The 10,000-nt window shown below is 49.7% G+C and overlaps 1 protein-coding gene and 1 non-coding gene across 2 annotated transcripts in view; one reads left to right on the plus strand and one right to left on the minus strand.

Annotated features, from left to right (window-relative positions):
* LOC139754981 (uncharacterized) overlaps positions 1-10,000 on the plus strand; it is a 201,308-nt gene that overhangs the window by 45,893 nt on the left and 145,415 nt on the right. The window lies entirely within an intron of this gene.
* Positions 6,301-6,382, minus strand: TRNAS-CGA (transfer RNA serine (anticodon CGA)). Its single transcript has one exon. It is a non-coding gene; the product is annotated as a tRNA-Ser (tRNA).

The raw sequence follows: 10,000 nt of genomic DNA on the forward strand, positions 1-10,000 counted from the left end.
CTCACGGTCATGGCGAAGGGAAGAGAGAGAGAGAGAGAGAGAGAGAGAGAGAGAGAGAGAGAGAGAGAGAGAGAGAGAGAGAGAGAGAGTGAGATGGAGGTTCTTTTCCAGATCACATCATCCCCATCTCACTCAAACATATATTTCGAAAAAAAAAACTTAAGACTTACACACGTCTCCTTGTTCCATAGACTTCTCATCTCAACCTTTTTTTTGGGGGGATATTCTAAGCGAGGTTAGAAGAAGGTGGGAGTCGGTGATAGTGATGGTATGGGAGATGGGGAAGGTGGGTGATGGGGGTTGAATTAGCGTGTAGGAATGGGTTTAGGGACACCTGTTAGCGAAAGGTGTTCGCATGGGGCATTACAGCGTGAGGGAAGGGGGGGGGGCCCCCTCTGGAGTGTAGGGCGGGCGGGGATATGCAAATGACTCTCCCTCAAGCTCAAAGAAACGTTAGATGTGAATTATGTCGAAAACACAAACAAACGTTCAGTGTCAAGTCGGAGATTTTGAAACGTTTGAGTATAGAGACGATAGATGTAAAATAGGAGCATGCAAAACGTTTGAATATAGAGATGTAAAGTAAGAGGTTGTAAAAGTGTAAAAGTGTAAGTATAGAGACGTTAGATGTAAAGTAGGAGGTTGTAAAAGTGTAAAAGTGTAAGTATAGAGACGTTAGATGTAAAGTAGGAGGTTGTAAAACGTATAAGTATAGAGAAGTTAGCTGTAAAGTAGGAGGTCGTAAAACGTATAAGTATAGAGACGTTAGATGTAAAGTTGGAGGCTGTAAAAGTATAAGTATAGAGACGTTAGATGTAAAGTAGGAGGTTGTAAAACGTTTAAGTATAGAGACGTTAGATGTAAAGTAGGAGGCTGTAAAACGTATAAGTATAGAGACGTTAGATGTAAAGTAGGAGGTTGCAAACCATTTAAGTATAGAGACGTTTGACGTAAAGTAATTAAGTCTCAAAACGTTCGAGGAGTGAAGAAACACGAGAGACATGATGAGGTCATCTTGAGACAAATGGAATCGAGTTAACGTTTCTTGGCCAGACCAAAGCGCTTTTCAGAAAAGGTAAAAAAGGTGAGAAGGATTGAATCAGGGCATGTGAAGCGTCTGGGGTAAACCATGGAAAGCTGTGTAGGTATGTATATTTTGCGTGTGTGGACGTATGTATATACATGTGTATGTGGGTGGGTTGGGCCATTTCTTTCGTCTGTTTCCTTGCGCTACCTCGCAAACGCGGGAGACAGCGACAAAGCAAAAAAAATATATGTAACCTTTGGATGGTGACGTGTTGATAATTTTTTTTGGGTGGTGAGTGGGTGGGCCTTGACAACTTTGTAGGTCGAAATTTTCCTCTTTTCTTCTCATTTATATATCATCCCTGGGGATAGGGGAGAAAGAATACTTGCCACGTATTTCTGCGTGTCGTAGAAGGTGACTAAAAAGGGGAGGGAGCTGAGGAGGGCTGGAAATCCTCCCCTCTCTTTTTCTTTTTTTAATTTTCCAAAAGATGGAACAGAGAAGGGGGCCAGGTGAGGATATTCCCTCAGAGGCCCAGTCCTCTGTTCTTAACGCTACCTCGCTAATGCGGGAAATGGCGAATAGTTATTATTGTTCGTGTGGTGTTCAGAGCGGCTCTGGCTTTGACGCACATAAAGTCTCGAGACGTTTTGGTGAAAGTTCTGGCCACTTTGTTGTTGATCTGTGTGTGTGTGTGTGTGTGTGTGTGTGTGTGTGTGTGTGTGTGTGTGTCAAGCTGATGGGTCACGGTTAGGTATGGGGCGAGTATGGGGTGTGGTATGGGGTATGGGTGAGGGGCGAGCTCTCTCTCTCTCTGTGTGGACATGGATAGTGATGGGACGGCATTGGGGAAGGGGGTGTGGTGTGGTTTGGGGGAAAGGGGTAGATTAGGAGTGTTGATGGGGGCGAGTTAGGGCATGATGGGTCGTGGAGAGGTGAGAGAGAGAGAGAGAGAGAGAGAGAGAGAGAGAGAGAGAGAGAGAGAGAGAGAGAGAGAGAGAGAGATGGAGCCATGTGTGGCCAGACTACTGCAGACCTGGTGAGCGCCCTCGCCGCCAGACACACCGCAATCAATGACAATCAGGAGGAGCCCCGCCCTGCCCTTGCCCTACCATGCGTCCACACCTCCTGCAGGAGGAGGAGGCGCCACCATCCTCCTCGTCCTCCTCCTCCTCCTCCCGCCCTGCGTCCACACCTCCTGCAGGAGGAGGCGCTTCCATCCTCCTCCTCCTCCTCCTCCTCCCGCCCTGACCTTGCCCTACCATGCCTCCACACCTCCTGCAGGAGGAGGAGGAGGAGCGCCACCATCCTCCTCCTCCCCCTCCTCCTCTCCCTTGCCCTCATGCGTCCACACCTCCTGCAGAGAGGAGGCGCCACCTCCTCCTCCTCCTCCTCCTCCTCCCGCCCTGCCCTTGCCCTACCATGCTCCACACCTCCTGCAGGAGAGGAGAGGAGGCGCCACCATCCTCCTCCTCCTCCTCCCCCCCTGCCCTTGCCCTACCATTCGTCCACACCTCCTGCAGGAGGAGGAGGAGGAGGCGCCACCATCCTCCTCCTCCTCCTCCCGCCCTGCCCTTGCCCTACCATGCGTCCAAACCTCCTGGAGGAGGAGGAGGAGGAGGAGGAGGAGGAGGAGGCGCCACCATCCTCCTCCTCCTCCTCCCGCCCTGCCCTTGCCCTACCATGCGTCCAAACCTCCTGGAGGAGGAGGAGGAGGAGGAAGCAGGCTCCATCCCCTCCTCCTCCTCCTCCTCCCGCCCTGCCCTTCCCTACCATGCGTCCACACCTCCTGCAGGAGGAGGAGGAAGCGCTTCCATCCTCCTCCTCCTCCTCCTCCTCCCGCCCTGCCCTTGCCCTACCATGCGTCCACACCTCCTGCAGGAGGAGGAGGAGGAGCAGCAGCAGGAGGGGAAGCAGGAGGCTTTACCGTCACCCCCAGGCGTCCTCCATCAACGAGCGACTGATAGCATATCGAACGCAGTCCGATGCTTTTTAAGAGACGTACGTCGTCGTGTCTGCCTTGAACTCCACAGTACCCCAACACTCCGACGTCCACCAGCAGGTATTCCTTTCAAATGTCCTCTGTCTGTGGTACTATTCCTTCGTCCATGTTGGCTTCGAGGTCCTAATCAACCACTGAGAGAAAATGTCCTTAAATGCCAATTAGGCTTAGGCTGAGACGTCCACTGAGAGAAAATGTCCTCAAATGCCTTTTAAGCTTAGGTCCAGACGTCGTCCACTGAGAGAAAATGTCCTCAAATGCCTTTTAAGCTTAGGTCCAGACGTCGTCCACTGAGAGAAAATGTCCTCAAATGCCTTTTAAGCTTAGGCCCAGACGTCGTCCACTGAGAGAAAATGTCTTTAAATGCCAATTAAGCTTAGGCCCAGACGTCGTCCACTGAGAGAAAATGTCCTTAAATGCCAATTAAGCTTAGGCTGAGACGTCCACTGAGAGAAAATGTCCTTAAATGCCAATTAGGCTTAGGCCCACAGTCGTCCACTGGGAGAAAGTGTCCTTAAATGCCAATTAGGCTTAGGCCCACAGTCGTCCACTGACAGAAAATGTCCTTAAATGCCTTTTAAGCTTAGGCCCACAGTCGTCCACTGAGAGAAAATGTCCTTAAATGCCAATTAAGCTTAGGCTGAGACGTCGAGCAAGAGACACGTTGTATACGAGTGAAGTTCACCTCCCCATCCAACGCCTCACCGTTTTGATCCAGCGAGTGTACTGATGGTTTTAGCAACATCACTTCCAGCTTAGAAAGAAAAAGAAAGAAAATGGGAGTTGGAGGAATACCTTGGCACGTTCAAGAGGACTTTTCATCTAAACTTTGTATTTTTTCTTTCAAAGGTTTTGATAGATTTGTGAACGACGGTAGGAAAGAAGGAGAATTTAGGGGATATTAATGATGTTTTCAGCTTCTTTCATTCCCTATGTTTGTTGAAGGTTCTGGGGGGGGGGAGGGTAAGTATTGACCGGAAGTCGTACCTCTATGTGTCTTTATGTATACTGTATATTTACATGTGTGTGTGGAAAGGATCACAGTTGAGCGCGTGATCAAGTATATTCCTATGAGTCCACGTGGGGGGGAAATGAAACACGATAAGTTCCCAAGTGCACTTTCGTGTCATAATCACATCATCATCATGGGAGACACAAGAGAGATATATAACAATCAGTTGATATACAACGAAGAGACGTAGCTAGGACGCCATTTAGTGTATGTATGTATGTGTGTGTGTGTGTGTGTGTGTGTGTGTGTGTGAGAGAGAGAGAGAGAAATGATCAAAGACAGGGAAAAGGAAGATTTGAAACAGCGTAAGGAGTACAGAGAACATCCCTGGCACCTCACACACTAAGTGTTGGGTGTGTGTGTAATGGCAGCTGATCCCTCGACTCCCTGTGGTACACATGCACCCTCCACACGTGCACACCATCAACATCTGTTCTGCAGCTGCGCAGATGTTCAACACTTGAGGATCGGAATGACGTAGGTTAGGTGAGGGTCGCAGCTGCGCCGCCTCCAACAGTTGGCTGGACGAAGCTGGGTGATCCACCGATGCTTGGCAAGTATGGGGGTGGAGGGGTCTGTCTCTGACCCCACTGTCTGGGGTAGTTTCTGACGCCTTTCAACCCCTCCCTCCCTCCCTCACTCCCTCCCTCCCTCACTCCCTCCATTCATAGGTCATCGAAGTACCTCCCTTTTTCCACGACCCGCGCGACCCCCACTCTCTCTCTCTCTCTCTCTCCCCCCACTCCCTCTTCATGGGACACTTCCCTATGGAATTTCCACGTCGGTACACCCCTCCTATGCTACACTAATTTCGCGATGTGTGCACGAGGGAGTGGTGAGCAGGGAGGGGCCTTCTCCTATACTGTCTGCCGAGGACTTAACCCTTAAGGTAACACGCCATCATACTCGTGGGTCGTGCCGTCGTGCTCGAGGGTCGTGCCGTCGTGTTCAAGGGTCGTACCGTCGTGTTCAAGGGTCGTACCATCGTGTTCAAGGGCCGTACCGTCGTGCTCAAGGGCCGCACCGTCGTGCTCAAGGACCGCCTACCGTCGTGCTCAAGGATCGTACCGTCGTGCTCAAGGGCCGTACCGTCGTGTTCAAGGGTCGTACCCTTGACTAAGAATCGTACCGCTATAATTAAGAGTTTCAGAATAACGAAGGATTCATTGGTTATAAAATTCGATAGCATACATAATCTCACGGCTGGACACTGTAAGATACATAACCTCACGGCTGGACACTAACACTGCTGGACACTGTAAGATACATACAACACTGCTGGACACTGTAAGATACATACAACACTGGTGGACACTGTAAGATACATACAACACTGCTGGACACTGTAAGATACATACAACACTCCTGGACACTGTAAGATACACACAACACTGCTGGACACTGTAAGATACATTCTACACTGCTGGACACTGTAAGATACATACAACACTGCTTGACACTGTAAGATACATACAACACTGCTGGACACTGTAAGATACATACAAAACTGCTGGACACTGTAAGATACATACAACACTCCTGGACACTGTAAGATACACACAACACTGCTGGACACTGTAAGATACATACAACACTGCTGGACACTGTAAGATACACACAACACTGCTGGACACTGTAAGATACATAACCTCACTGCTGGACACTGTAAGATACATACAACACTGGTGGACACTGTAAGATACATTCTACACTGCTGGACACTGTAAGATACATACAAAACTGCTGGACACTGTAAGATACATTCTACACTGCTGGACACTGTAAGATACATACAAAACTGCTGGACACTGTAAGATACATTCTACACTGCTGGACACCGTATTGAGTGTATATCATGCTGGAATAGTATTGTGAATATTATTGTATTATACTGCACTGCACTGTATTCTCCTGTGTTGTATTATACACCCTTCGAGTACCTTTTCATGTGTGTATCTGGTCGAGAACGACTGGTCGAACTGATGTTGCGAGAAATTGAGCTGGGAGTAGATTTCTACTTTACTTCCTCACTCATCTTCGCGGCTCATTCCTATATCGATCGTGTGGTGGACACATTGCACGCAGTTGATCATCTGCGTCATTGAAGGCGTGGGGCAATTTTTCTGACGGCGTTTCTTGCAAACACAAGCAGATGGCGCCTCTGTTTTGCCATCTCACACGGTAGGGGGCGGGCAGACGCGCGCGTACTCAGGGTTCTCGATCCCTTTCAGGTTTACGTGCCTGCGCTAAAAGTACCATCGCTGTGGACAGGATTCGAACCTGTGCGGGCAGGGCCCAATGGATTTCGAGTCCATCTCCTTAACCACTCGGACACCACAGCTGTTATCACATTCATAAACTCTTATACTATCTGTAAACTTCGGCTCTGTATGTGTGTGTGTGTATGAATACCCCTCTCTCTCTCTCTCTCTCTCTCTCTCTCTTCTCTCTCTCTCTCTCTCTCTCTCTCTCTCTCTCTCTCTCTCTCTCTCTCTCTCTCGTTGCCCCGAACTGTAGAATGGTGCCACTTATTTGAATACTGAGGGTGTAAGACGAGGGAAGGAGGGGTGAGGGGGGGGCTGGGCCCCCCTCACCCCTCTTGGCACCGGCCCCCACACCACACACACACACACACACACACACACACACACACACACTCGTAGACGAGTTTACAGCGAGGCAGCAACGGAGTGGCCGAGCGAGAAGGGGTGGAGGGTGGGGCGAGGTGGGGTGTGGAGAGAGAGAGAGACTTGAGCAGTGTCTGAGAATGACATGCCACCTCCTGGTTTTCCCAAGAGCAGGAGGAGGAGGAGGAGGAGGAGGAGCAGGAGGAGGAGCAGGAGCAGGAGGAAGCATATTGGAAGCTAGGAGAGGAGTGGTGTATCACAAACGGGAGGTCCAACCCGGTTCGATTCCCGTGGAAACTTGGGTAAGGAAGATGTCTTTCTTTGTCTTTTTTCTTTCTTCTTTTTTTTTTGCAGTGTGTGATCCGGGGCCGAGGTTTGAAGGAGAGAGAGAGAGAGAGAGAGAGAGAGAGAGAGAGAGAGAGAGAGAGAGAGAGAGAGAGAGAGAGAGAGATAGCGTTTCGAGCGAGCGCGCGCGATTTCAACCTGTTGCTCTCTCTCTCTCTCTCTCTCTCTCTCTCTCTCTCTCTCTCTCTCTCTCTCTCTCTCTCTCTCTCTCTCTATCTATCTATCTATCTATCTATCTGGTGGGAGAGAACGGAGTCTGTGGTTTTCGCCTCTGAAGGACTTGTCACTGTATATGCCCTTTCTTTCGCTCGTCAAGTTCCGTGTGATTCTGTCTAAATCTGATAGGTCCTGGGTTCGAGTCTTGACTGTTGCAGGGCTATTGTGCACACACACACACACACACACACACACACACACACACACACACACACACACAGAGGAGCGATCTAGCGTTCTTAGCTGTAGTGGTGTGAGGTGAGAACACTCCACACAGATCCTATTTTGTTCTTTGAGTGTGTTCATAGCAGAGAACAGGGAACAGTCTGGTTTGTTCCCAGCCGTTGAGAACAGAAGAGAACAAAGTGTGGTTTGTTCTTAATGTGACCTGAAGCTGTTAAGAGTTCATGGGTTGTTGATAATTAGAGGTTGCAACGCGAAAAATAATTGTTCTTTCGTAAAGGTTTCTCAGCACTCCAGGGTTTGTTTTGCAGCGCCCCGCGCACACTAAGACGTGTCGCGCGCACGTGCGTGCGTGTGCGTGTGCGTGTGTGTGTGTGTGAATCCCCCACGACAGAATAGTGACTATCTTCTATGTTCTCGAACATGGCCCGATGACACAACACGGGTTGAGACTTTTCGCTGGACCAGCCAATCTCTCGGTGGTGTTTTTTTGAGGAACGCCCCGAGTTCAGACGCCCTGGGTCATCATTGTTGTTTACGCCACTTTGGGGGGACGCCCTGGGTCATCATTGTTGTTTACACCACTTTAGGGAGACGCCCTGGGTCATCACTGTTGTTTACACCACTTTGGGGGGACGCCCTGGGTCATCATTGTTGTTTACGCCACTTTGGGAGGACGCCCTGGGTCATCATTGTTGTTTACACCCCTTTGGGGGGACGCCCTGGGTCGTCATTGTTGTTTACGCCACTTTGAGGGGACGCCCTGGGTCATCATTGTTGTTTACACCCCTTTGGGGGGACGCCCTGGGTCATCACTGTTGTTTACACCACTTTGGGGAGACGCCCTGGGTCATCACTGTTGTTTACGCCACTTTAGGGGAACGCCCTGGGTCATCATCGTTGTTTACACCACTTTGGGGGGACGCCCTGGGTCATCACTGTTGTTTACACCCCTTTGGGGGGACGCCCTGGGTCATCATTGTTGTTTACACCACTTTGGGGGGACACCCTGGGTCATCACTGTTGTTTACACCCCTTTGGCGGGACGCCCTGGGTCATCATTGTTGTTTACGCCACTTTGGGGGGACGCCCTGGGTCATCACTGTTGTTTACACCCCCTTTGGGGGGACGCCCTGGGTCATCATTGTTGTTTACACCCCTTTGGGGGGGCGCCCTGGGTCATCATTGTTGTTTACACCACTTTGGGTCATCATTGTTGTTTACACCACTTTGGGGGGACGCCCTGGGTCATCATTGTTGTTTACACCACTTTGGGGGGACGCCCTGGATCATCATTGTTGTTTACACCACTTTGGGGGGGACGCCCTGGGTCATCATTGTTGTTTACACCACTTTAGGGGAACGCCCTGGGTCATCACTGTTGTTTACGTCCCCTGTCACCACATGGGGAAGATCCCATAGTATTCCAAAACTCCTTTTTTTTTTTTGCCGGGTTTCCTTGGTGAACCCCTGGTGTATAATAACCCCCCCCACACACACACACCCCTTTTGATGTGTCCTTTGAACACCCTAACATTACAGGACCTGTATTCTCGCTGTATCCTATGATCACCCTTGCTGTATTTTGCCATCACCCTAACATTACAAGATCTCTGTATTATTGTATTTTGCCATCACCCTAACATTACAAGATCTCTATTACTGTATTCTGTGACCACCCTAACGTTACAGGATCTGTATTACTGTATTTCGCGATCACCCTAACGTTACAGGATCTGTATTACTGTATTTCGCGATCACCCTAACATTAGATGATCTCTATTGCTGTATTCTGTAATCACCCTAACGTTACAGGATCTGTATTACTGTATTTCGCGATCACCCTAACATTAGATGATCTCTATTGCTGTATTCTGTAATCACCCTAACGTTACATGATCTCTATTGCTGTATTCTGTAATCACCCTACCGTTACAGGATCCGTAACTCTTGCTGTGTCCTGTAACCACCCTACGGCTACAGTCGCTTCCTTTATGTACCCTCACGTGTACCCTGCACCCCTCGAGGAAGTGGGGGGAAGGGAGGGGGAAGAAGTGGGAGGAGGTGAAGTGCTCTTTTGGCACCGTGACCCCCCCAAAATATGACAGGTGGCCATAGTGGGGCTTGCTGTAAAACTCTGATATCAATCAACAGCTGGTTGGGCAGAGGCGACCTATCACTACTGATGTAGAGGGAGAGAGAGAGAGAGAGAGAGAGAGAGAGAGAGAGAGAGAGAGAGAGAGAGAGAGAGGCGCGTCGTAAAAGGAGAGGAAGACGAAAGTAAAACCTCCTTTGGACGCGCCATTCTTGTCCAGGGTTAAGAAGAAGAAGAAGAAGAAGAAGAAGAAGAAAAGGAGGAAGAAGAAGAAGAAGAAGAAGAAGAAGAAGAAGAAGAAGAAGAAGAAGAAGAAGAAGTAGTAGTTCCGTGAGGCGTAGGCAATCGGGAGGGACGCCGTGGTGGGAGAGGGACGAGTGGGGAGAGGGATCGTAAGCGCTTGGGGGAGTAGGTAGAGAGAGAGAGAGAGAGAGAGAGAGAGAGAGAGAGAGAGAGAGAGAGAGAGAGAGAGAGAGAGAGTGGGATGGGATGG

Source organism: Panulirus ornatus, chromosome 18 (genome assembly GCF_036320965.1).
Source record: "Panulirus ornatus isolate Po-2019 chromosome 18, ASM3632096v1, whole genome shotgun sequence".
Taxonomy (NCBI): Eukaryota; Metazoa; Arthropoda; class Malacostraca; order Decapoda; family Palinuridae; genus Panulirus; species Panulirus ornatus.